Source organism: Dipodomys merriami, unplaced genomic scaffold (genome assembly GCF_024711535.1).
Source record: "Dipodomys merriami isolate MVZ:Mamm:240054 unplaced genomic scaffold, mDipMer1.0.p SCAF_28, whole genome shotgun sequence".
NCBI lineage: Eukaryota > Metazoa > Chordata > Mammalia > Rodentia > Heteromyidae > Dipodomys > Dipodomys merriami.
Window position 1 is genome coordinate 932,166 of NW_027204270.1, and position 27,828 is coordinate 959,993.

At 58.8% G+C, this 27,828-nt stretch overlaps 1 protein-coding gene across 3 annotated transcripts in view; it reads left to right on the forward strand.

The window, feature by feature from the left end:
• The window catches only part of Prkcz (protein kinase C zeta), a 90,581-nt gene that overhangs the window by 39,205 nt on the left and 23,548 nt on the right, over window positions 1-27,828 (forward strand). The window lies entirely within an intron of this gene.

Consider the following 27,828-nt stretch of genomic DNA (forward strand, 5'->3'; position numbering starts at 1 on the left):
CAGCCTTCCCTCTATACCCACCCTGCTGATCGCCCATCCTTCTATACCCTGCTGACCATCCAGCCTTCCCTCTGCCCCTGCTGACCACCCATTCTTCACACTATACGCTGCTGACCACCCATCCTGCCCTCTACCCCTGCTGACTGTCCATCCTTTCTTCTGCCCCTGCTGACTGTCCATCCTTCTATACCCTGCTGACTGTCCATCCTTCTATACCCTGCTGACCATCCAGCCTGCCCTCTGCCCCTGCTGACCGTCCAGCCTGCCCTCTATACCCTGCTGACCGTCCAGCCTTCCCTCTGCCCCTGCTGACCACCCGTTCTTCACACTATACGCTGCTGACTGCCCATCCTGCCCTTTATACCCTGCTGACCGTCCAGCCTTCCCTCTGTGCCCTGTGGAGAGGACAGGACGGCAGTCGAGCAGCCAAGGCACCATGGGACACGAAGGTGTCACTCTGTGTCTGGCCTGCCTGTGACTTCTCAAATGTAGGAGTTGCTCTGTGCAAAGACAGAGCTCTGTAGATTCGTGTCTGCCCGCCTCGGTCTGCAGGGGCTGAGATTCCAGGCATGTGCCATCTCACCAGCTTGCGTTCTTAGATTGAAAATCCAGACAGGCGTGAGGCTTCCGCCCTGCGTGCAGACAGCTCCTCGTGGCGTGCGGCTGCCGCCTCGGCCGTGGTCGGAGCGGTGCACACCCCGTGCGCGCGTGCCGTCCTGCGGCCTGAGTCTCCGTGAGGACCAGCGCAGAAGTGGCTGCACTGTCCTGGAGCATCTGCTGTTCAATTGAAGAGTGTCCTGAAGTGGCAGCAGGGCTGCTCAGCCAAGCATACTTCTCCCCTCCCCACTCTCCCCCCCCACCTTCTCTCCCTTCCCTCCCTCACTCTCTCGATGCCAGTCCTGAACTCAGGCCTGAGCTGCTTTTGCTCAAAGCTAGCCCTCTACCACTTGAGCCACAGCACCACTTCCAGCCTTTTCTGAGTCGTTCATTAGAGATGAGAGTCTCATGGACTTACCTGGCTAGGCTGGCTTCGAGCCACAATCCTCCAATTTCAGCCTCCTGAGCCACTGGCGACTCAAGCTCTGACCAGTGCTGTCAGATCTGAACCTGCAAGCTGGGGCTTCCATGTCAGCAGAGCCCGGGTGACCCCTGACCCAGGAAACGCCCTCGCTCTGGCCACCCGTGCCAACCTGTGAGCCACAGGGCTCAGTGCTTGGCTCTGAGTCAGCTGACCTCTGCCCCACGGCCCTGCAACCTGTCGCCGTGCAGACACCGCACGACCCTGCCCTGGTAGGGAGACTTTGTGACCTTGTCATTACAGGGGCTCTGACACCTGCCTGAGTTGCTGGGACATTAAATTAGCTGATGAATAGAAAGTTTTCAGCTGTGTGCGGTATTTTACATTCTTTGTGTGTGTCTTGTCTTTGTTCAATTATGACTATAAAGGTGGTATCTGGAGGGGTTGCCGTCACAGTCAGGTGAAGAGTGCACTTCATTTTGGACAGTGTCACCCCTTCCCTCGCTCTCTCCCAGTTTTGCCATCCCGCCCACCCATAGTTGTAAAGCTCATTTTTAATGTAGCGTCTGGTGAGTATGTACCACTGCTGCGTTTGTTCACCCTTAGTCCCTCTACTTTTGTGTCCCCTTTTACACTCCCAAAGACAGATAAATAAGCAAACAGAATAAAAAGAAAAGAAAAACAGCAAAAAGGTAAAACCTCTCCTTTCCATTTCCTGGAGTTCATTTCAATAAATATTATTTTAAGCTGGTTGCTGGTGGCTCACACTATAATCCTAGCTACTCGGGAGTTTTAGATCCGAGGATCTCTGTTTGAAGTCAGCCCAGGCAGGAAAGTCCGTGAGACTCTTATCTCCAGTAAACCACCCAGAAAACCAGAAGTAGCGCTGTGGCTCAAGTGGTAGAGCACTCACCTTGAACTAAAGAGCTCAGGAACAGCGCCCAGGCCCAGAGTTCAAGCCCCATGACCACCCCCCCAAAGAAATATGTATAGTTTTACATGATCAGATGCACAGAGGCATTGCGCTTGTGTTCATCTCCTAAGAGTGTCCTTCTTCGGTCTCACTGTGTGAATGCCTAAAGCCCTGTATTATGTCCTGGTGTATTTTAGGCCTAGCTTCATGTATGAGAGAAAACACGGACCATTTGTCTCTCTGAACTTGGCTCACCTCACTGAACATGCTTTGTCTTGGTCCACCCATTTCCCTGCAGGTGACCTCACATTATTCTTTATAGCCATTGTGTAAATTTTCATCACGTAGAGGTGTCACTTGTTTTGGACCCACTGTCTTGTGGGGCATCTGGGCTGTTTACACAACTTGGCTATCTTGAATAGTGCAGCAAAGAACGTGGACGTGCATGTGTCTTCGTGGTATCCTGGCTTTCGATGCTCTGGGAGTATTTTACCTTCTAAATTACCCTCGTGGCATTCTGAGTTTTCCTGCCCGGAGCCCCGCCGTCCATCACTTACTTGCTCACTCCATATGTGCCAGCAGGGTCCCCGGGTGCTGGGCGGCAGTGTGGGAGGATGACATACAGCCCAAGTGACCAAAGTGTCCCTCCTAAGGACCAGACGTGTGCAAAACAAGACAGGCTTGCTGCACACTGGTCACTTAATGCTCCAACTCACGGTGACTGGTCAGGGAGGCTGCCATGCAGAATCAGGGCGGACACCCTGGGCAGGTTGGCACCAAGGAATAACCTCGAGGTGTGTTAGGCGGACGGGACAGACCAGCCGTGGCAGACGGGGCCTGTTAGGCTAACTGACAGACTCCACGGGGCAGGCAGATGTGAGGGCCGGGGTGGGCACGCGGGGCCTAGCGGGACTCACTGACCTCCAGTTAACTGCATTTTGCCAGACTTTACAGAGTGAACTCAGTGAAACCCAAGTGTGACCTATTTCCTGTTCTAATTAAGCTGAGCCTCGCTTGTCCTCAGCACACTAAAAGGGGATCGCTTGCAAGGAACGGAAAACTCAAAACACACTTTCAAGTAAACGAGTGCAAGAGGAGGGAGCTCTGGAGAAGCCGATGCTGGGGTTGCGCCGCGCAGCTCGGGGTGCAGCGGGAGGACCTGCGGCTCGGGGTGCAGCGGGAGGACCCGCGGCTCGGGGTGCAGTGGGAGGACCCCACGGCTCGGGGTGCAGCGGGAGGACCCCACGGCTCGGGGTGCAGCGGGAGGACCCCGCGGCTTGGGGTGCAGCGGGAGGACCTGCGGCTCGGGGTGCAGCGGGAGGAACCTGCGGCTCTGGGCTCGGGGTGCGGCGGGAGGACCCCGCTTTGAACCAGCTTGTTACCACCACCGGTTCCTGCGGTCCTCCCATCACCTGCGCCTCTAACGCTGCTCTTGATTACGGTCCCCACGGACGCCGCCGAAGGAAAGGGGTGCGAAGCTGAGCCCCTGGCCGGCCTGGGCCCTACACACCGTGTGGCCTTTCATTTTGCTAAGGTAGAAGCTATTTTGCTAAACTTATTTCAAAATCTGCCGTATAGAAAAACACCCATGTCAGGGTTTTTGTTTCTGTTGTTCCTGGGGCTTGAACTCAGGGCCTGGGCCCTGTCCCTGAGTTCTTTTGCTCGGGGCTAGCGCTCTACCAGTTTGCACCACAGCACCACTTCCGGTTTTCCAGTGGTTAATTGGAGATAAGAGTCTCAGGGACTTTCCTTCCCGGGCTGGCTTTGAACTGTGGTCCTCAGATCTCAGCCTCCTGAGTAGTAGGATCACAGGCGTGATCTAATGCGGAGCCACCTGTTCTGTTCTTAGGAATCCTAATTGCTTTATTATCCTTAATTCTACTCAGCAATGCAGACTGTGAGCCACAGGCCTGCAGCTGGCTTTGTTCTGACAGCCACTGGCCACAGCGCTCAGGACCTGGGGGGGGCGGGGGGCTGCCCGGCGTGCGCTGAGCACTCCGCATGGCTCTTCTCAGAGCGTGGCCGTTACTGCTGCTGGTCATTTCCCCTGGTATTCTCTGTGCCGTGGCCTCGGTGGACCGGGATTGGGGAAGGGAGGGCTGTGCTGAGGGTCCCCCAAGCTGCGGGACTCATCTTGGGACGGCCTCCTGTCCACTCTTCCCTTAGCCTGTGGCTGGCTACTCAGAGGCTTTGGGAGTGGGAGTCTGGACATTGCTACTGCTACTGCAGACTTCCCCGCGAGAGCTTCTGGAAATAACTTGGTGCATCCCCAGCTGGGGAGGGGAAGCGGGAGTCGGGTGGCAGGCGGGGGTGAGCTGCGGGGGCAGAGCAGCTGGGTGACGCGGGCTTGGTGCAGATGCAGGAGAGCTGGCCAGTGCGCTTCGAGGACACGTGTAGCACAGGGGAGATCGGGATTGACACGGCCAGCGTGTGGATACACCTGGGTCACGGAGGAGCACAGACGCGGGTGATCAGTGCACCCGTGGTAAATCACCGTGGTCACGGTCCTGGCCATCCTCCCAGAGCTCTGCAGCCGGGGCCTCAGCGCGCCAGTCCGTCCTTCCTCGTCCCTGCGTCCCTACGGATGCCAGGCAGGGTTGCCGTGCGGGCCGGCCTTGCTGTGACCACAGCCCAGGCCTTCCTCTGAACACCCGGTGGCCTGGCCGCTCCCGCTTGCTAGAGCTTTTTAGATGCCAACCCGGTTTTTTAGTATTGTTTATTTGATGTTGTTCTGGGCAACAATAGGTTTCTAGAAACTTCATGAAATTTTCACTCTATTTCAACATCCTAGGGAAGAAATGTTTAAAATGCAGCTCTCTACCTTAGGCAACAGTCCAGAGCCGGCACACAGCCCAAATCCCCCTGCGCCCACGGTCTACTCACCTGACTTCTCCGCCGGGGATGGGTCAGCACGTCGGAACAGATGGGGCTGCGGGGGCCGCGTGAGCTGCGGGCTGCTGCACAGGTGCACGGCGCCCCGGCGGCGCCAGGACCGAACACCTGGCTGCCCAGCTGCTGATGGGGCCGGCGCCCGGCCTCTGGAATTGAATCACAGCAGAGAGGCAGACGAATCTGACTTTACAGCGGTTCTCCGGCTCTTCCGCCCCTTCTGGCGCCTGTTTAGAACCGGCAGGATGTGGGGCGCGGGGTGCAGGGCGGTCAGCTGCGGGAGTTCTTGCACACATGATGGGAAGCAGGGTGGACTCACATTTAGTCCGGAGGGAGAGACAGGGCATGCGGGCCGTGGATGGCACTGGTGGGCTGCGGAGCACTGACAGGCAGGTCGCAGCACACTGGCAGGCCATGGAGCACTGACGGGCAGGTCGCAGAACACTGGCAGTCCATGGAGCACTGACAGGCAGGTCGCAGCACACTGGCAGGCCGTGGAGCACTGATGGGCTGTGGAGCACCGATGGGCAGGCCATAGCACACTGGCAGGCTATGGAGCACCGATGGGCAGGCCATGGAGCACTGTCGGGCTGCGGAGCACCGATGGGCAGGCCGTGGAGCACTGTTGGGCTGCGGAGCACCAATGGGCAGGCCGTGGAGCACTGTCGGGCTGTGGAGCACCGATGGGCAGGCCATAGCACACTGGCAGGCTATGGAGCACCGATGGGCAGGCCGTGGAGCACTGTCGGGCTGCGGAGCACCGATGGGCAGGCCGTGGAGCACTGTCGGGCTGCGGAGCACCGATGGGCAGGCCACAGAGCACTGACAGGCTGTGGAGCACCGATGGGCAGGCCGTGGAGCATTGACGGGCTGTGGAGCACTGATGGGCAGGCCACAGAGCACTGACAGGCTGTGGAGCACTGATAGGCAGCCCGAGGAGTAATGGCGGGCTGCAGAGCACTGGCATGCAGGCCTCGGAGCACTGACAGATGGGCCACAATACATCGGCAGGCCGTGGAGCCCTGGTGGGCAGGCCGTGGAGCACTGGTGGGCAGGCCAAGCCCCTCTCTTCAGGGTTCACAGACTCTCCACTTGTGCAGCAGCAGGAGGGGGGGGGGTGGCCTCCACGCAGAGCTCCTCTCTCATCTCACGGTCATCCCAGCTGGGCAGGCCCTGCAGAGCGTGGGTTGGGCTCAGGCACCTGGAACGGAGCTATGAGAAAGAGACGGGTTCTTGACACGGGGTGAGGCATTCTGGGAGAAGGGGGAGCTGGTGGGAGTGTGGGAGTGTGGCCAGGACCCACTGGGCTTGAGCTGCCCAGTGCCAAAGCAGGAAGCGCCAGGCTGGCTCATTAGCTGATGATGATTTAGGGCCAGGGGTGGAGACTTGAGCATCAGAGGTGAGGCTGAGCGTCAGCAGTGATTTGCCTGAGGGTCAGAGGTGGAGGTCGAGGGTCAGAGGTAAGGCTGAGAGTCAGAGGTGAGGCTGAAGGTCAGAGGTGAGGAGCCTGAGGGTCAGAGGTAGAGGGTGAGTGTCAGAGGTGAGGAGGCTGAGGGTCAGAGGTGGAGGCTGAGCATCAGGTGGAGGCCGAGGGTCAAAGGGGCTGGTAAAATGGCAGGACAGTGAGGGTTTCTGTCCTGTCTGTGGAGCAGTGGACAGCAAGGACGGGGCCTGGTGCGGACGCTGAGCATGAGGAGTGGGGGGGGGGAGGGCACTGCCAGGACCGGGAGGCCCTGGATTCAGGCCAGGAGGTAAAAGTTGTAGAACAAGTAAAACAGGCTGAAGGAAGGGCGAAGGACCAGCAGAGGACCTGGGTGCTGGGAGACCCTGCCGTTTTTGTGGGAATGATCATCTGAGCACCTCTATTCCCTCACCCTCCCTTCCTTGCCTTTTCTTAAAACAACTCAAAGTTAGTAAAGTGCAGAATCTGGAACGGTCAATGCAGGGGTTTTGCGTGTTGTCCTGAGGTGCTGGCTGTGGACTGCACCCAGCGGCCCCCACCCTCCCGCGCCCCGCCAACTGAGCTGCTGCCCCAGCTCCCTGCGGATTTCCCAGTGGGTAGCCGCCTGCGCCCAGGTGTCCCTGGCCCTCCCCTTGGCCGCTGTCCCCGGCTCCCGACAGTCTATGGGTCACCTTTTCTGGTCAAGAAATTCCATACCATTCCCCAGTGGGGTTTTCTGTTTGTGAGGCCTTCCCAGGGCTGGGCGTGGCTGCTCACTGTCCACTGTGTGAGCCCTCCAGGCCTTCTGTGTCCACTCCTGATGGAGCCGTGTAGACACCATGCAGCTCCACGGGCATCGCCGTGTCACAGGCACTGTACTAACCGCCTGTGCCTCCCGATGTGGCCGGCTGGTGTGTGCTCTTCACTGCCCTCCCACAGCCAGGCGTGGGACCCGCAGCGCAGTTCACACCCAGGCCGACGCTCCGCCCCCAGGCCAGCCCCCACTGGAGGCCCAGTCCGCAAGTCCAGGGGCCAGCTGTTCTTGGCTGCCGATAGGGTACTGGTCTCCTTGAGTCTGGTAACAGGCTGGAATGACCACAGAGTTCAGGGGATGGCTTCACTCACTCTGACTGGGGGTGGGGCGGGAGAACTAGGAATTAGGATTCCTTCCTGGAAGGAATTGCATGCAGGGAGGGAAAATGGACAAAAAAAAAAAAAGGCCGTTTCCCAGAGAAGGGTCATTTCCGTAGGCGTGTTTCCTGGGTTTTGTTTTTGTTTTTGTTTTTGTTTTCAGTAAGTTCTGACACTGCTCTAGGCAAGGGAAGACATTTAAGAATTCCTCTCCCGGGCTGGGAAGGTGGCTCAGTGGCAGAGCACTTGCCTCGCAAGCATGAGGCCCTGGGTTCGATTCCTCAGTACCACATAAGCAGAAAAAGCTAGAAGTGGTGCTGTGGCTCAAGTCAAGTGGTAGAGCATTAGCCTTGAGCTGAAGAGCTGAGGGACAGCGCCCAGGCCCAGAGTTCAGGCCCCACGACCAACCAAAAAAAAAAAAAGAATTCCTCTCCAGTTTGGCTACAACTGAAGATAAATTCACGTTCCCATTGGTGTTTTCTCCTTGTTAGGGTGTTGGAACCCAGAGCCTGGCTTTGTAGCCCGGGTAGCATCACTAGTTTTCATAAAGGATACAACTCAGGAAGATACTCAAAGGGCCGGCATGACTGCCAGGCATCCTGGGGTCTCCATGCTCTTCACCCCAGCACTGGAGGGGTTCACTAGCCCAGACCGTTCCAAGCCGTGGTGAGGGAGAATTCCTTAATCCATGACTCTGGCGTGATTGGCTACCGAACTGGCCAGTGGTGTTGAGGGATGCCTTGAGGTTGGAGGTGGAGCTGGAAGTAGTGGAGATGCCAGACTCCAGCCCGGCCCTGGAGTGCCAAGGCCTGTGCCCCGGCTAGCATCCACATACAGAGGACACGGGACATACAGAGGACACGGGACATTCAGAGGACACAGGACATTCAGAAGACACGGGACATTCAATACAGAGGACATGGGACATACAGAGGACACGGGACATATCTTTAAATTTTTTTATTATCATAAAGGTGATGTACAGAGGGGTTAGTTATAAGTCAGATAAAGAGTGCATTTCTTTTTGGACAGTGTGACCCCTTCCCTTGCTCTCTCCCAGTTTTTCCCTCCCAATCCCCCCACAAGTTGTAATGTTCATTTTCAACAGTGTCCAGTGAGTGCCACTGCTGCAGGTCTACCCTTTGTCCCTCCATTTCTGTGCCACCCCTTACCCTCCCAAAGACAAATACACAACAACAAAAAGGAAAGAAACCAAAAACAGCACAAAAGGAAAACCTCTTATTGTCATTTCAATAAATACTTTGTAAGACACGTGTGCATAGACTAGTGTCATGACAAATCATTGTTGTTGCTGACTCCCTCTGCATCGAGAACGCTGCCCTGCACATGAATTGGCAGAGCTCTTTTTGTGTGTGTAAAAATCACTTTTATATATACAACAGAAAATATTTTTCTTGAACAAACATTGAGTTACTAGAAAATTCTTTTTGGTGATATTAGACATTGAACTGCTCTGTCACTTGAACCACAACTGTCAGAGCTTTAAATATATGCAAATGAGCAGAAATAAAATGAATCAGCTTAAAAAAGGCAGCCAGGGCTGGGAAGGTGGCTCAGCGGTAGTGTGCTCTCCTAGCATGCACGAAGCCCTCCCCGGGTTTGATTCCTCAGTACCACATACACAGAAAAAACTGGAAGTGATGTTGTGGCTCAAGTGGTAGAGTGCTTGCCTTGAGCAAAAGAAACCCAGGGACAGCACGTAGGCCCTGAATTCAAGCCCCAGGACTGGCAAAAAAAAAAAAAAAAAAAAAAAATGCAGCCAGGTGTTGGTGGCTCAGGCCTGTAATCCTAGCTACTCAGTGGGCCAAGATCTGAGGATCACAATTTGAAGCCACCCTGGCCATGAAAGTCTGTGAGACTCTTATCCCCAGTTAACCACCTAAACACTGGAAGTGAGTCGTGGCTTAAGGTGGTAGAGCTCCAGCCTTGAGCAAAAGAGCTCAGCAGTGCCCCGGCCCTGAGCTCAAGCCCCCTGGCCACCTCCAACAACCGCAGCAGCGGGCACCGGGCGGTGGCGTCCTGGCCCCAGGCCGCTCCCTGTGGTTGCCGGGGGCCGTTTCAAAACTGAATGATGGCAAAAGACAAAACTGTGCACATTCAAAGTTGCTTTTTTTTTTGTTTTCTGTTTCGGGCAAGCTTCTAACAGTGTTGCCCGGGCTAGCCTCAAACCCCTGCGCGCGCCGTCCGTGTCAGCCGCTGCCTGGGACACCCGGCCAGGGTCTGAGTGGACTTTATTTGCATTTCTAGAACTGAGCTGTCTCTTCTTCCCCTGAGAACAGAAAGCGGCTCCCCAGGGCTGAGCAGAAGAGGTTGGTTTTATTGGAAGCGAAGGGCTGAAAAAGACCGGGGAACAAAAAGCAGATTGTCAATTCAAAGCTACTTTCTTATAAAAGAGGCTAGAGAACAATATAAAAATAATGGGTTGGTTAACTCTAGGCTACTTCAGGTTACTGTCTGTGTGGGGAATAAAGGCTGAGAGGATTTCATTATCCTGCCGATTGAAACAGGCCAGGTCGCGGAATTAGGATGTTATCCTCTCGAGTTCTCAACTTCGGATAACCAATAGGCTCCCGTTTGGAATTCTCTTTTGACTTTTCCCCGTCAGATTCTCACCGCAGCCTCGGCTGGCTTTATACTCTAGCCCTGTGCAATTTTATTCAGCACTTCTTTGGAAGTAGTTGAATTGGCGGATCATTTTTGTTGATTCGTAGGCGCTTTATGAGCCGGAGGGTGCCTGGGTTGCTCGAGTTGCGCCATCTTCCGGCACTCGGGCTCACCATTCATGGCGGTGGGGTCTGGGCGAACCGAAAGCAAAAACTCAGAGTAGAATACTTGCCTGGTGTGCCGAGGCCCTGAGCTCAGCCCCCAGTGCCGGGGGCGGCTGAGGAAGGAGGAAACCTCCATGACCAGGGCTTTGCCTATGCCGCTGAAGTCCTGCATGTGTTCTCCGGGGGGTGTTATGCGCGCTGGCTGTGAGTTCCTTGTGTGTCTGAGGTAGGGGTTCGAGCCATACTGTCTGTCTGCCTTTGTGTCTCTGTCTCTTTCACACACACACTGCTCGTGAAGCTGTCCTTTTCCCAGGCTCCCTCAGACCTGTTGCCAGCTAAGCGCCCACGGAGCTCCTTCCTGGACGTTCTCTGCTTGAATCACTCCAGCTTTATACTCTTGATAGTTTAGTTTACCTTGTAAAATGCTCACCAGTCCTGTAGGCTCCGCACACTTTGTCCTTTCCATTTCCAAAGGCCCGATGAGTGTTTTGCTTGGATTGCATTTTATTTTGTGGCATCTTTATAATGTTGAGGCTCCAGCCTGTGGACATACGCTTAGACCTTCTTTAAAGTCCATTACACGCCATACTCTTCTTTGTAATGGCCCTGAAACCCTTGTTCGGATTCTGTGGTGTTTGGCCTTTTGGCTGCTGGTTGCTCAGTGGGTTTTTTTTTTTGCTGGTTGTGGGGCCTGAACTCTGGGCCTGGACGCTGTCTCTCAGCTCTTCAGCTCAAGGCTAGCACTCTGCCACTTGAGCCACAGTGCTACTTCCAGCTTTTTCTGCTTATGTGGTGCTGAGGAATCAAACCCAGGGCCTCATGCATGCAAGGCAAGCACTCCACCACTGAGCCACCTTCCCAGCCCTTGCTCAGTGTTTTGAGGGAGGCTCTTCCATGTTCCTGAGCCTAGCATGGAACTTTCTGTGCAACCCAGGCTGGCCTTGGACTCAGCCCTCCTGTCTCTCAGATTCTGGGATGACAGCTGCGTACTGCCACACCTATCCTGATGTTTGTGTTTGGTGGCTGTAGAAGTGTAGCGGGCTGCCTTGCGGCAGCCTGGTTAAATCCTCAGCTTGGTCTGGAGCCCGCTCCGGGCATCCTCTGCTCTTCCTGTGCGCACAGCCATTTCATCAGCAGATGACAGTTTTACTTCTTCCTTCCCTCCCTCCTGCCCGGCTGGCTTATCTTTCCACACAGCCTGGGATGGGAGCAAGGACAGCAGACCTTCCTGGCTGGTGTCAGGAAAACCTCTCAGAGCTCACCAGTAATGAGGGTGTTTGTGCAAGTGTTTTCTTTTGTCAGTCTCCAGCAGGAGGACTGGCGCTGCGCTCTGTCAGGTGAGGGGACGGCCCCTGGTCTCTTGGGGGGTGAAGTGCGTGCCGTGGCTGTGAGTGCTCTCTGCACACCCGTGGGGAGGCGTGGCGTGGGCGCTCCGCAGTGGTCTCATTCCTGTTAATGGCCGTTTAGGCTTTCTTCCTCTCTCTGCTCATTTTTTTATGAAGAGTTTTAATTAGCATACATTAGTTGTACCAGGCGGGCTTCCTGATTCCGTTTCCATATGTGCCATTTTTTATCAGCTCGCTGGACATTTGCCAAAGGGCCAGCCCTGGGGAATTCCCTGATTTTTCTCTGATCTGTATTTGTTTTTACCTCATTGATTTTGGGCAGCATCACCTCCCAGTAAATCCGAGGTCGGGAAAGTGTCACAAGCAGAACATGTCCCTCGCCCCGAGTGCTGGGCCTCTCTCCCCTGTGACCCTGGGGCGGTGCACCCAGTGCTGGAGCTCTGGGCTTCGTTTGTTCCCCGGTCATCTCAGAGCTGCTGCGCGGTGCTGTTAGGCGAAGCTCAAGGTTCAAAGCAGGGCGCTCACTGGATGCGTATTGGTTTCACCCCTCCAAAAAGTTAAAAAAAAAAAAAACAAAAAAAACCCAAACTGGAACTGTTGTGGGTCAGGAATTATCTGCATTGACCCAACGTGGCATTTGTGGGTGTCACCAGCTCTGCGTGTGGATTGTACCGTGGGTGTCACCAGCTCTGCGTGTGGATTATACCATGGGTGTCACCAGCTCTGCATGTGGATTGTACCGTGGGTATCACCAGCTCTGCGTGTGGATGCATGTGGATTGTACCATGGGTGTCACCAGCTCTGCATGTGGATGCGTGTGGATTGTACCATGGGTGTCACCAGCTCTGCATGTGGATTGTACCGTGGGTATCACCAGCTCTGCGTGTGGATGCATGTGGATTGTACCATGGGTGTCACCAGCTCTGCGTGTGGATGCGTGTGGATTGTACTTGTACAAACTGTTTCCTTCCTGTTACAGTCATCCACAGGACCCACAGGAGTTTGACTCCAGCTGCCTCCCTCTCCCCAAAATAGCAGAATCTGCAGACATTTTGTATGAAGTGGTGTGGTATTTGCATATAAGATGCGCACATATACCCCTATACCTTAAGATCATTTCTGTGAGTTACAGCACCTCGTACAATATGAATGCTGTGAAACTGTGATCCTGCGTAGTATGTGTATGTGTGCGTGTGTATGCACGCACCAGTTGTGGGCTTGAACTCAGGGCCTGGGTGTCCCTGAGCTTTTGTGCTCAAGACTGGTGCTCTACCACTTGAGCCACAGTGCCACATCCAGCTTTTTGGTGGTTAATTGGCCGGACTGATATTTCTTCTTTCAGTTAATTAGTACATAGGTTGTCCTTTAAATTGCTGACTGCAATTATTCTTGTGGAATTTCCATTTCTTTTTTATAGGAAACGTTCACTAATGCTTTCATTTTATCAGTCCCCTAAGAGTGTGTTCTGAATGTGTGAGTCGCCTGGAAGCCCTTTCTTTCCTGGCGGTTGTCTGTTCCTCCTCCCGGCCTCCGGGCAGCGGGGACCCCAGCCCTGGTGTGTGCAGAGCCGGCCGGGACTGGCAGGGCTGTCTTGGAGGGCGGGTCTGACAGGGCTCTGCATTCACTTGGGGCTGTCCCTGCATCTTCCTGTGACACTCTTCTCCTCTGGGACCCACCTGGCCCCGTCTCCAGCTCCATGACACCTCTGCCTGGCGTAGATTTGGAGGGTTTTGTTTGTTTTATCTTAACACTTTTTTTTTCTGAGTTGTAGGGTTGAACTCAGGGCCTGAGCAATGTCTCTGGGCTTTTTTGCTCAAGGCTAGTGCTCTGTCTACCACTTGAACCACAGCGCCCTATCAGAGGCCTGGCACTTAATTGGTGATAAGAGTCTCACAGCTTTTTCTCCTCAGGCTGGTTTTAAACCATGATCCTCAGATCTCAGCCATCTAAGGACTGCAGGCATGAGCCACCAGTGCCTGGCTGTTTTAACGGGTTTAGCAGCTGTTTTTCTGCTCTGTTTGTGGCCTCTGGTCCTGAACTGGTGCAGTCTGGGATTCAGCAAAGCATCACTACATGCTAGAATTCAGGTTGTCCATTCTTAATGCTCTTCCTCCAGGGAAGGGCGGCTGGTGGCTGGCAGAGGATTATTGTCTGTCTGTCTGTCTGTCTGGGAGACTGGGTCTTGCTGTGCCAAGTTGGCCTTACAAACTCGGAAGTCAAGAGATTCTCCTGCCTCAGCCTCCCAAATACCTGGGAGAGCAGGCTCGCGCAGGCCCGCGCCACTGCACCGCCTTACCCTAGGCCTCAAAACCGTGCCTTGCCGGGCTTTAGACCCGCATGGGGTCTGTCGCTCCGTCCTCGTTTCCTTTTCTTCCCATCGGGGTGGGGGTGTCCACCCGTCTGCACTGTACCTGCCTGACCGGATGAACGACTGGACGGCGTCTCGCTCTGGAAGCACGTGGCTCTGCTGGCCCGCGGCTGCGCAGGGAAGAGCGCTGCGGTGTGCGTCTTCCCCGCAGCACATCCCCCGCCTGACTTAGGTATGTGTCCACGGGAGACGGCAGACACAGAGCTGCTGCTGGAGTGCGTGCGAGGCGCGGGACTGCCGGGTGGAGCAGATGTTTTCCTGTGAGAACGTGCGCTCGGAGGCTTTGGGGTAGAATATTGGGTTGACTTCGTCCCCCTCGGCCGCTCACTGCCAGCCCTTCCCGGTGTGGCGCTTGCGTAGGAAGAGTTGGGAAGGTGGAACGAGTCCTTCTGGTGGGGTTGCGTCTTTGTAAGAAAAAAAATCTAGAGAGTTCCATTGCCAAGGCCCCAAAAAACAGCTCTGTGAGCTACCAGCCCCCGAGCCCAGAGTTGCAGGAGCGAAAATCTGCCCTCAACCCCGGCGTGGCCTCTGCTGTGTCCCCTCCGCTGGGACGTGGGGTCTTGGCCTGAACCCCAGGTTTTGTCTCCAGGGAGACGCTTCCCTGGGTTTTGCCTCTGGCCTCCTGGGAATGCGCAGACCTCTCCGCAGGCCTGGGCTCTGCCCTCTCTGTAGCGTGGCTTTGGTTTTCCAGTTTCCTCCAGTGCCTTTGCATCCCCCAACCTCCCTCCTTGCACATCCGCCACGCGCTTCTCCCTTCTGTCACTTTTCGCCAGCAGCTGCTGTGGGCCTGGTGGCCGGGCGCTGCGACCTGTGTGGGGCCTGGCCGGCCGCAGCGTCCACACAAACCCAGCTCCTGAGCACCGGCCCCGGCCCTGGCCTTCGGGTCCCAGACGGTGCTCACTACGGAGTTATTTGCAACTGATTTCAGAAACCATTAACATCCTGGCCAGCCTCAGCCATTTCCAGAAACTTAATTTGTATCACAACAGTGTCCATCCGAAACAGCCCCCGACACCTGCGTCTCCAGCAGCTCCCTCTCAGGACTCTTTGGGGCGGTTGGCCGGTAGCATGTGCCCACAGAGGAGCACCAGCAGGCCTGGGGCCTGGCCCCCTGGGCCCCGGATGTGGCCCCTTCTCCCGCATGGGATGGGGGATGGACTTGGGGCCCCTGTGCGTGCTGGGCTGGTGCTGGCCTTGGCCATGAGTGCGCCTCCTGCTCCCCACAGCCCCCGGTCCCAGGAAGCCAGGACCTTTCACTGCGCAGGCATCTTTCCTCTTGAGTCTCAGAGCCGTGACCCCGCACCTCCACCCCACTTCCGACCAGGAGTCGGATGCAGTCTTCTGAGAAGGTTCAAAGTGGGCCAAGCCATCCTGCAGGGATTTCCCAGCAGCTCTGCCCTACCGAGGCTGTCCAGCAGGGGGCCCGCGAGACCCGACCTGGCCCCGCCTCCGTCCACACTGGGCTTACCTCCCCTCCCCACCACAGGAGCCACCCAGGCTCTGCCACGAAGCGTGGCCTCCTTCCCCCTCCCGAGCCACAGGGCGGGTCAGGTGCCCGTGCCACTCTCACAGAGAGCGTTTGCGAGGCCTGTTTGGCCTCCGTGGTGGCTCCCAGCGGGACTGTAGTGCAGCGGTCACCTGGGGTGTCCCCATTCACCGCCCCCCGGGGATCAGGCTCTGTTTCACACATAGCTGCGTATTTTGGCTTCAGACCAGCCTGTCCCACCGAAGCGTAGCCTGGCGGCAAAGGCCCAGCCTGCTCCGGTGGATACAAGCACACTGATGGGCGTTGTGGCTGTGGGCAGTGAGCCTCTGTTTTCACACACACAGAACCAGTTAGCACGGCCAGCAGCCCCAGCTCGACCTCTGGGAGACATGGCTTCTCTCGGGTTGTCACGTGCGTCCTGGTGGGGCGGGGCCTCTCCGCCCTTCTTGGCACTGGGAGCCATCCGTGCCCCCAGCACCTGGGTCAGCTCACCTAACCGGCCTGATGCAGTAGCACACAGGGAAGAAGCCATTCTGGTTTCTGAGATGCCGTGGAAGGATACTGACATGCAGCAAATCCAGATGACATCAGCTGCCCTGTCAACCCCACGATGCCCTGTTCCCCTGTGATGTCCTGCCCACCCTCTCTGTGTCTCCAAGGTGATCAAGAGCCTGCTGCTGAAGTCCCTGGTGATTGCCAGGCGAAGCCAGGCCAGAGCCGGGGTCCCGCTCCAAACCCCCGTGACAGGGCAGGTGACTGGGCAGCTGGGCGTAGCCCTGAAAGTCTGCCCGGGCCCTGAGACGTGGGTCCCAGAGCTCAGCCTGGCTCCCAGGAGAGCTGGAGACCTGCGGGAACGTAGCCCTCCGGGCTTCTGCTCCCTGCACCCAGCCCTCCTCACCCCTCCCTACGTGGGGCTGTTTGATGGCATCAGCTGACGTGGAGCGTGTACTGGGGAGGCCGTCAGCGGGCCTCCCTGCGAGAACTAGGTTACAGCTGTTTGCCTCTGCCCTGGGCAGGTGACAGCTCTGAGTGACGGTCAGCCATCCCCCGGCTCTGAGTGACGGTCGGCTGTCCCCCGGCTCTGGGTGACGGTCAGCTGTCCCCCGGCTCTGGGTGACGGTCAGCTGTCCCCCGGCTCTGGGTGACGGTCAGCTGTCCCCCGGCTCTGGGTGGTGGTCGGCTGCCCCCCGGCTCTGGGTGACGGTCAGCTGTCCCCCGGCTCTGGGTGACGGTTGGCTGTCCCCCGGCTCTGGGTGACGGTCGGCTGTCCCCCGGCTCTGGGTGACGGTCAGCTGTCCCCCAGCTCTGGGTGACGGTTGGCTGTCCCCCGGCTCTGGGTGACGGTCAGCTGTCCCCTGGCTCTGGGTGACGGTCAGCTGTCCCCCGGCTCTGGGTGGTGGTCGGCTGCCCCCCGGCTCTGGGTGATGGTCAGCTGCCCCCCAGCTCTGGTGAAGTGGCCATCCCCCGACTCTGGGTGATGGTCAGGTGTCCCCCGACTCTGGGTGACGGTTAGCTGTCCCCCAGCTCTGGGTGACCGTTGGCTGTCCCCAGCTCTGGTGAAGTGGCCGTCCCCCGACTCTGGGTGGCGGTTGGTGTCCCCCGACTCTGGGTGACGGTCGGCTGTCCCCAGCTCTGAGTGACAGTCGGCTGTCCCCCGGCTCTGGTGAAGTGGCCATCCCCCAGCTCTGGGTGATGGTCGGCTGTCCCCAGCTCTGGGTGACGGTCGGCTGTCCCCAGCTCTGGGTGACAGTCAGCCGTCCCCCAGCTCTGGGTGACGGTCAGCCGTCCCTCAGCTCTGGGTGATGGTCGGCTGTCCCCCAGCTCTGGGTGACGGTCAGCCATCCCCCGGCTCTGGGTGATAGTTGGTGTCCCCCAGCTCTGGGTGACAGTTGGCTGTCCCCCAGCTCTGGGTGGCGGTCAGCTGTCCCCCGGCTCTGGGTGACGGTTGGTGTCCCCCAGCTCTGGGTGACAGTCGGCTGTCCCCCAGCTCTGGGTGATGGTCGGCTGTCCCCCAGCTCTGGGTGACGGTCAGCCATCCCCCGGCTCTGGGTGACAGTTGGTGTCCCCCAGCTCTGGGTGACAGTCGGCTGTCCCCCAGCTCTGGGTGACGGTCGGCTGTCCCCAGCTCTGGGTGGTGGTCGGCTGTCCCCCAGCTCTGGGTGACGGTTGACCGTCCCCCGGCTCTGGGTGACAGTCGGCTGTCCCCCAGCTCTGCAGCCTTTGGGCTGGAGGGCGCCTCCTCACTGACTCCCCGGCCTCGTGGTCACTGGCCTTGGTTGCCAGGCAAGACACCGGGCTGTGCCCATGAGGCCTGGCTCTGACACACCCCACTCGGGTCCCTAGACGTCCCAAGGTGCCGCCGTGGTCTGTGCACTGTCCTGTGTTCATAGTGGTGTCCTGGAAACAGGGGCTCCCAGCCCACCCGGCCTGCTTCTGGGGGTGTCGTACCATAGTTCTCCCCCAGACCTGAAAGAAGCCCTCTGGTTGGAGCCTAGCTTTTAAAGATTTGTTTCCTTCTTCTTGTCAAAGTGCTGGAGCTGCTTGATTGCCAGGGAAACGGAGCAAGCAACCTGATTATAGATGCAAAGCCGAGCAGAGCTCCTCGGGATGTCAGAGTGAAGGTTGAAAGGGAAGAGACTCGGCCCACCTGCTCCGCAGGGCGCGTCCCAGACGCCAGCTCGAGGGCGCGGGTGGAGCCCGGGGGCACGTGGCGCGGAGCCCGGACCGAGGCAGATGTCTGGCCTGCCCCTTGCGCTGGGCACGGAGCCCCCTCAGCGCCTCCGCCGGCCAGGCCCCGGCCAGGGGACCTGTTTCCACTGGGAGGGCTGGCTCCCAGCACTGCCACCCTGGCCAGGAACAGGCCCGACCCGGAGCCTCGGCCCTGCAGGAGAGGCAGCCGTCTCGGGAAGATGGTGCTGCGGGGAGTGCAGAAGCCAGGGCGGCCGCAGCCCCGCAGCCCCTTCCCACCGGTGAGGAGGACTCTGCGCACCACCCATAGACGCCCGCCAGCCTCTGCCACACCCAGGACCCTGGGAGGCCGTCCCGGCCCAGCAGGGCCCAGGAGACATGTCGGCAGGGAGCGAGGCCCCGACAGCGCGGACGCCCAGGCGTAGCGCTCCCACGCTGTAACACGGACAATGTGGGGAGCACGAGCAGGGCACGGAAGGCTGTCCCAAGACGGCTCATGAAGGAAGCATGGCGGGACTGGGCCTGCTGCTCTGCCTGTGGGAGGCAGAGACAAGGAGGCTCAAAGACGGAGGCCAGCCTGGAGGAAAGCATTCCTGGCAGAAGGCTGGGCGAGGCTGTGCGTACCTGCCATTCCAGCTGCACGGAAAGCATCACAAGAAGGCTCTCGGTCCAGGTGATCTGAAGATAAAAAACAAAACCAAAACTAACAGGACGGGGGCTGCACTTCAGGTGGTAGAGCACCTGCTGGGCAGCCCCATGGCCTGGGTTCCAACTCCCATCCCCAGTGCTGCCGCTAAGGAGAAGGGGAGGGGAGGACGGGCGGCCCAGACTCAGGCTGGCTGGGGAAGTGGGCTCTTATTTAATCTCTGCCCGCCCGGCACGGCACGGCACACCTACCTCGTGAGGGGAGAGCTGGGAACCGTCCCTTATCTTCTGGACACAAAATAATCATTCCAAAATAAAAAGTGCCACGAATGCATCGTGAGATCTAAGGCAGTGCTCGTTTTGCGGGTACTAGGGTTTGGACTTGGGCTCTGGCCTTGCTTGACTTGCTTGCTCAACTTGTACTGTATCACCTGAGCCATATCTCCAGCCAGCTTTTTGCTGGGCTCCCCAGGCTGGCTTTGAACCGGGATCCTCCAGATCTCAGCCTCCTAAGTAGCTAGAGTTAGAGGTATGAGCCACTAGCACCTGACTTAAATGTATGTGTGGAATGTGGTTTCGGGGGTTGTGAGGGTTGGGGGGGGTGCGTCCTTAGCTAGATGGGGGTGTGGCCCATCCACACACGCCCAGCACATGCCAGGGTCCTGTCCCCACCCCTTGTAAATAAGGTACTGCTCATGTGGCTGACGTTTCAGTTTCACAAAAGTGTCATCTGCTGTCTGTGGCAGGGTTTGATGTGGGATGTCTGGCAAGTTGTTGTGAGTGTGTACAGCAGTCGGAGCCTGTGGACACACCTCCTGTTTGTTCTCTTGTTCATGGAACTCGGCACTTGGAGACATTCCTTTTGGTTTTTTGGGGTGTTTTTTTCTTTTTTTAATTGAGTGTGGGACTTGAACACTGGGCCTGGGCGCTGTCCCTGAGCTCTTTAGCTCAAGGCGAGCGCTCTACCACTTGAGCCCTCATTCCATTCCTTCATTTCTGCGCCCTTCTTATTCTCTCAAAGACAGATAAATGAACAAACAAAACTAAAAGAAAACAAAAATAGCAAGAAGAACAAATCCATCTCCATTTCCTGGAGTTTATTTCAATAAAAGTTATGATATGCTCAGATGCACATGAGCATCGTGCCTTTGTGGTCCTCTCCTCAGAGGTCCTCCTTTGGTCTCATTGTGTGTGTTCCAGTGTATATTAGATCTGTCTTCTGCGTATGAGAATATATGTACTATTTCTCTGAGCTTGACTTACCTCACTTAACATGATTTGTTTTAGGCCCATCGATTTCCCTGCAAATGGCATAATATTATTCTTTCTAGCAGCTGTGTAAAATTCCATTGTGTACAGGTACCACGTGTTTTGGATCCAGTCATCTATTGTAGGCGTGCAGCAGTGAATATGGATGTGCAGGTGTCTTTGTGGTATCCTGGCCTATGATGTTCTGGGCAGATGCCCAGGAGTGGTATGGCTGGGTGGAAGAGCAGGTCTGTGTAGTGTTTTGAGGAGAGGCTGTACTGGTTCACATCTCACCAGCATTTGTTGTTGTTCAAGTTCACAGTGTTGGTCAGTCTAACAGGTGAGGTGGAATCTGAGTCATTTTGGTTTGCATTTCCTTTATGACCAGGATGATGTGCATTCCTTCACTTGTTTCTTTGCCATTCTTACCTCTTCTGAGGGATTGCGCCTTTGATTGGTTTATTAGCTTGGGAGGGATTAGTTTCTTGAGCTCTTTGTATAGATTGGATATTAAGCCTTTGTCAGATGCATTGCTGATGAGGATCTTCTCCCACTCTGTTGGCTGTCTTTCTAGTTTAGTGACTATGTCCTTAGCTGTGCAGAAACTTTTTATTTTGACGTAAGCCCACTTGTCCAGTTTCTCTCCTATCTGTTGTGCCCCTGGGACTCTTTTCAAGAAATTTCTGCCTCTCCCTATGAGTTCTAGTGTTTCTCCTCCTCCCTCTTGCAGTAATTTCCAAGTTTCAAGTCTGACGTGGAGGCCTTTGATCCACTTCGAGTTGATGTTAGTGAGTAGTGGCAAACAGGGATCCACTCTTGCTTTTCTGCATATGGATGCCCCGTTTTCCCAGCACCAGTTTTGTAGAGGCTGTCTCTTGTCTGGCGTATGTCTTTGGCTCCCTTACCAGATATCAGATAACTGGTTTTGTTTCTGGGTCTTCTAGTCTGTTCTGTTGATCTTCAGGTCTATTATTGTGGCAATACCAGGCTGTTTTGTTGTTTTTCCTCTGTAGTAGAGCTTGGGGTCTGGGGTTGGGATACCACCAGCTTTCCTTTTGTTTTCCCCCTAGAATTGATGTTTCTTATTAATTTTTGTATTGTTTTCTCTATCTTGGTAAAGAATTTAATTTGGATTTTGGTGGGGATTGCTAAATTATTTTTAGCAGTATGGCCATTTTCACAATATTGATTCTGCCTATCCATGAACATGGAAGATCTTTCAATTTCCTGATGTTGTCTTTAATTTCTTAAAAAAAAAATTTTTTTGTCAGTCATGGGGCTTGAACTCTGGGCCTGAGTGCTATCCCTCAGCTCTTCAGCTCAAGGCGAGCACTCTACCACTTGAGCCACAGCGCCACTTCTAGTTTTCTGGTGGTTTATTGGAGATAAGAGATTCACAGCCTTTCCTGCCTGGGCTGGCTTTGAACCGTGATCCTCAGATCTCAGCCTCCTGAGTAGGTAGGATGACAGGGGTGAGCCATCGGCATCTGGCTTCTTCAAATTTTTATAGTTTTCATATAAAGGTCTTTTGCTTCCTTGGTTAGGTTTATTCTCAGATTTTTTTTTGAGTCTATTGCAAATGGAGTTGTTTTCCTAATTTCCTTCTCTGCTTGTACATTGTTGGTATACAGGAAGACTACTGATTTTTGTGGGTTAATTTTGTATCCTGCTACCTTGCCAAAGTTGTTGTCAGTGTTAGGAGCTTGGGGGTAGAGTCTTTGGGGTCTTTTTAGATAAAAGATCATCATATCATCTGCAAATAGTGACAATTTGACTTCTTTCTCTATGGAAATCCCTTTTATGTCTTTTTCTTGCCTTTTGCTCTGGCTAGGAGTTCCGGAACTGTGTGGAAAAAGGGTGGAGAGAGTGGCTATCTCCTTGTTCCTGATTTCAGAGGAAATGGTTAGTTTTTCTCCATTCAGTATGACTTGGTTGTTGGTCTGTCATTTATCACCTTCACAATTTTTAGGTATGTTCCTCCTATTCCTAGCTTCTCTAGAGTTTTTAACATGAATGGGTGTTGGATTTTGTCAAAGGCTTTTTCTGCATCTATTGATGGTCATGTGGCTCTTGTCTTTGGCTAGATTAATGTGGTGTATTATGTCTATTAATTTACATATGTTAAACCAGACTTGCATCTCTGCGATAAAGTCCACTTGATCAAAATGAATTTTTTTTTGTCAGTCATGGGGCTTGAACTCAGGGCCTAGGCACTGCCCTTGAGCTTTTCTGCTCAAGCCTAGCACTCTACCACTTTAAGCCACAGCTCCACTTATGGTTTTCTGGTAGTTAATTGGAGATAAGAGTTTCATGGAGGGGGTTGGGAAGGTGGCTCAGTGGTAGAATGCTTGCCTCGCATGCATGAGGCCCTGGGTTCGATTCCTCAGTACCACATAAACAGAAAAAGCCGGAAGTGGTGCTGTGGTTCAAAGTGGTAGAGCTCTCGCCTTGAGCTGAAGAGTTGAGGGACAGCACCCAGGCCCAGAGTTCAAGCTCCACAACCGACAACAACAACAACAACAAAAGAGTCTCATGGGTATTTCTGCTGACTTTGAACTGCAGTCCTCAGACCTCAGCCACCTGAGTATCAGCTGGAATTACAGGCATGAACCACTGGTACCTGGCTTTGGATGATTTTTTTGATTACTTGCTGAACTTTTTGGCTAGCATTTTATTGAAAGCTTTGTGTCTGTGTTCATCAGAAAGATTGGTCTATAGTTCCCTTTCTTTGTTGGAACAAAAGTCACCTTTACAAATACTATTTGTGGTTGGCTTGGACCCTGTCCAGGAGTACAGCAATTTCCAAGAAGCCTTGTTGGTATCAGAGCTGTGGGAGATCAACGTGACTAAGCCCTCAGCACACAAGGGCCCTGGTATACAAGAACCCCAGGGTACAAGGTGCCCGGTACACAAGGTCCTCAGTACACAAGGACCCTGGTGTGCACGGACCTGGTACCATCTGACAAGTTTCTCACAAGGTTGAGCTTGTATTTCCCATCTGCATCACCTGTGGATCCTGTCCTGTCTTCTCCGTGTTGGTTGCTTTCCCCTCGGTCGCGCGTGTGCAGGCCTTGGGCCCTGTAGTCGCCGAGCGTGGCCCGAGCGCATGATACACCGTCCTCACTGGTGCACCCCGCACCCACCCCCTCGGCTCTGCTTTTAGAAAGTCTTTCAGATTTCCTCAGGTTAACTCGCCTCCGCATTTTTCCCATAAAGAAGAAAAGCTTTTATCACTCATCTTGTGTTCAAGTCCTGTGTTCTGCAGGGCCAAGCATGGATGCATGAAGCCAACACAGTCCCTCAGGCTGTGGGCGCGGAATAAGCCACAGGAGCTAATGCCTGGTGGACGCTGGACGTCCGCACATGGGTGCAGCCTGGGGCTCGGATTGCGCCTCCTCACCTATCTCCGCATGGTGGAGAGCGAGCTCCCCTCTCTTCCTGCGAAGCCACTAACCCTGTGGGGTCGGGGCCCTCGGTTTGACCCCTGTGCCCTGAGGTCAGGGCGCCACCCGTAGCTGGGGGACACAGTACAGGCTCCATCGTGGAGATAGGCTTTATTGGAGGTGACAGGCCCTGCTGTCCGTCCTTCTAGGGGCTTGGGGGGCTCCTTAGCCAGCTCAGCCTGTGCTGGGTTTGCGGCTCTGTTTCTTGGGCTGAGGTGGTGATGGACGCAGGGGCTGGAGGCGGAGCCTGGGCCTGGTCTGCGGGTGTCGTCCGTCCCCGTCCCCGTCCCCCCCCCCCCCCCCGTGCACCTCTGTCTCCAGTTCCTCTGGTCTCGCCCGTGCCCCTCCCTCTCAGGTATGAGGGGCACAGATGCCATGTGGGAGGAATGCGGGTGTGTGGGTGACCGGCCTCTGGGCAGTCACACGGAGGCTCCCCAGGGACGACTCAGTGCCCTGGGCTGATGGACACCGTGCTCCCCCCGCTGGGGAATGGGCCTGGAACGTCCCCGGGCCTCAGGTGCCGCTGGGGAGGAGGGAGAGGGGGCAGAGGTGGCCTCTGCTGCCCGGGTCTGGCGCTGCCCCAAGGTTTCATCTGCGGTGGGGCTCCCTGGGGGCCACCAGGCCAACTCTGCCCTCCCAGACTGCAAGCCAGGGCTGGGCCTCTGCTGTTCCCAGGGGAGCCTGGCTTCCTGCTTCCTCCCCTCCCTTTAAAGGGAGAGAGGCAGGTTTTGCTCCCCATGACCTGGTTTCAGCAGTCTCCTCCGAGCTGGTGATCTGCTTGTTCTAAAAACATTGCCTGGCTGCGCCCGCCCGCCGCACCCCCACCGTGGCACCCCGCACCCCCACCGTGGCACCCCGACCCGCGCCACGGCACCCCGCACCCCCGCCACGGCACCCTGACCCGCGCCACGGCACCCCGCACCCCCGCCACGGCACCCCGCACCCCCGCCACGGCACCCCGCACCCCCGCCACGGCACCCCGCACCCCCGCCACGGCACCCCGCACCCCCGCCACGGCACCCCGCAACCCCGCCACGGCACCCCGCACCCCCACCGTGGCACCCCGACCCGCGCCACGGCACCCCGCACCCCCGCCACGGCACCCCGCACCCCCACCACGGCACCCCGCACCCCCACCACGGCACCCCGACCCGCGCCACGGCACCCCGACCCGCGCCACGGCACCCCGAACCCCCACCACGGCACCCCGCACCCCCGCCACGGCACCCCGCACCCCCACCACGGCACCCCGACCCGCGCCACGGCACCCCGCACCCCCACCACGGCACCCCGACCCCCGCCACGGCACCCCACACCCCCACCACGGCACCCCGACCCCCGCCACGGCACCCCGCACCCCCACCACAGCACCCCGACCCCCGCCACGGCACCCCACACCCCCACCACGGCACCCCGACCCGCACCACGGCACCCCGCACCCCCACCACGGCACCCCACACCCCCACCACGGCACCCCGACCCGCGCCACGGCACCCCGCACCCCCGCCACGGCACCCCGCACCCCCACCACGGCACCCCGCACCCCCACCACGGCACCCCGACCCCCGCCACGGCACCCCACACCCCCACCACGGCACCCCGACCCGCACTACGGCACCCCGCACCCCCACCACGGCACCCCGCACCCCCACCACGGCACCCCGCACCCCCACCACGGCACCCCGACCCCTGCCACGGCACCCCGCACCCCCACCACGGCACCCCGCACCCGCACTACGGCACCCCGCACCCGCACTACGGCACCCCGACCCCCGCCACGGCACCCCACACCCCCACCACGGCACCCCGACCCCCGCCACGGCACCCCGCACCCCCGCCACGGCACCCCGCACCCCCGCCACGGCACCCCGCACCCCCACCGTGGCACCCCGTACCCCCACCACGGCACCCCGCACCGTGGCACCCCGACCCCCGACGTGGCTCCCCGCACCCCCCGCCACGGCTCCCCGCACCCCCACCACGGCTCCCTGCACCCCCCGCCACGGCACCCCGCACCCCCACCACGGCACCCCGCACCCCCACCACGGCACCCCGACCCCCGCCACGGCACCCCGACCCGCACCACGGCACCCCGCACCCCCACCACGGCACCCCGCACCCCCACCACGGCACCCCGCACCCCCACCACGGCACCCCGACCCGCGCCACGGCACCCCGCACCCCCACCACGGCACCCCGACCCGCACTACGGCACCCCGACCCCCGCCACGGCACCCCGCACCCCCACCACGGCACCCCGCACCCCCACTACGGCACCCCGACCCCCGCCACGGCACCCCACACCCCCACCACGGCACCCCGACCCCCGCCACGGCACCCCGCACCCCCGCCACAGCACCCCGCACCCCCACCGTGGCACCCCGTACCCCCACCACGGCACCCCGCACCGTGGCACCCCGACCCCCGACGTGGCTCCCCGCACCCCCCGCCACGGCTCCCCGCACCCCCACCACGGCTCCCTGCACCCCCCGCCACGGCACCCCGCACCCCCCGCCACGGCACCCCGATCCCCGCCACGGCACCCCGCACCCCCACCACGGCACCCCGACCCGCGCCACGGCACCCCGCACCCCCACCACGGCACCCCGACCCGCACTACGGCACCCCGCACCCCCACCACGGCACCCCGCACCCCCACCACGGCACCCCGACCCGCGCCACGGCACCCCGCACCCCCGCCACGGCACCCCGCACCCCCACCACGGCACCCCGCACCCCCACCACGGCACCCCGCAACCCCGCCACGGCACCCCGACCCGCGCCACAGCACCCCGACCCGCGCCACGGCACTCTGCACCCCCACCACAGCACCCCGCACCCCCACCACGGCACCCCGCACCCCCACCACGGCACCCCGACCCCTGCCACGGCACCCCGCACCCCCACCACGGCACCCCGCACCCCCACTACGGCACCCCGACCCCCGCCACGGCACCCCACACCCCCACCACGGCACCCCGACCCCCGCCACGGCACCCCGCACCCCCACCGTGGCACCCCGTACCCCCACCACGGCACCCCGCACCGTGGCACCCCGACCCCCGACGTGGCTCCCCGCACCCCCCGCCACGGCTCCCCGCACCCCCACCACGGCTCCCTGCACCCCCCGCCACGGCACCCCGCACCCCCCGCCACGGCACCCCGCACCACCGCCACGGCACCCCGCACCCCCCGCCACGGCACCCCGATCCCCGCCACGGCACCCCGCACCCCCGCCACGGCACCCCGACCCCCGCCACGGCACCCCGCACCCCCGCCACGGCACCCCGACCCCCGCCACGGCTCCCCACACCCCCGCCACGGCACCCCGACCCCCGCCACGGCTCCCCGCACCCCAGCCACGGCACCCCGACCCCCGCCACGGCTCCCCGCACCCCCGCCATGGCACCCTGTAACCCCTGCCACGGCACCCCCCACCACAGCACCCCCACCATGGCTCCCCGCACCCCCGCCGCGGCACCCCACACCCCCGCCACGGCACCCCGCAACCCCCGCCACGGCACCCCGCACCCCCGCCACGGCACCCCGCACCCCCCCCCCCGCCACGGCACCCCGCACCCCCCGCCGCGGCACCCCGCACCCCCGCCGCGGCACCCCGCACCCCCGCCACGGCACCCCGCACCCCCACCGTGGCACCCAGCACCCCCCCCCCCGCCACGGCACCCCGCACCCCCGCCACGGCACCCCGCACCCCCCCCCCCGCCACGGCACCCCGCACCCCCGCCGCGGCACCCCACCCCCACCCCCCGCCACGGCACCCCGCACCCCCCCCCCCCCCCCCCGCCACGGCACCCCGCACCCCCGCCGCGGCTCCCCACACCCCTGCCGCGCTCATGGAAGGCTCTTTGGCCACAGGATTTATAAAAGCACACAGCTCCCTTTGTAGGTGGATTTCTGAAGGAGCCAAGGCTGGGGCCACCGAGGGTCGTGGAGGGCCACCTGCGTGGCCAGCGCTTCTCTCCGGTTCCTCCCTCGCGTGACTGAGCGTGTTAGGAGATGATGCTGGTGGTGGCTTGCGGTCCAAAACACGAGCTCTGGGTTCGGCTAAGCGTTTGCCCCAAGACTGAGGGTAAAGGGGACCCAGGGGGAGCCCCGGTCTCCAGTCTGGGGGTGTCACTGACCCATGCTGGGACCTGCACCTCTCCACAGCCGGGGAGCAGCATGGCGCCCACTCTCCCTGCCCGCATGCGTGTGTGTACACAGCGCGACCCCTCTGCCCTGCATCCTGTGTGGAAAAAGCGCCCCGTATTCCTGGAGTTCCCAGAGGGGAGGAGGACGGGGGAATAGCAGGGGTAAGCCTGGCCTGACCGCGGCGGGCGCCGCGCCCCCCCCAGATCTCACCTGCTGGGAGGAGCCCGTGACCGGGCTGTGGTCGGGGCCTGTGGCCACATCCTCCGCCCCG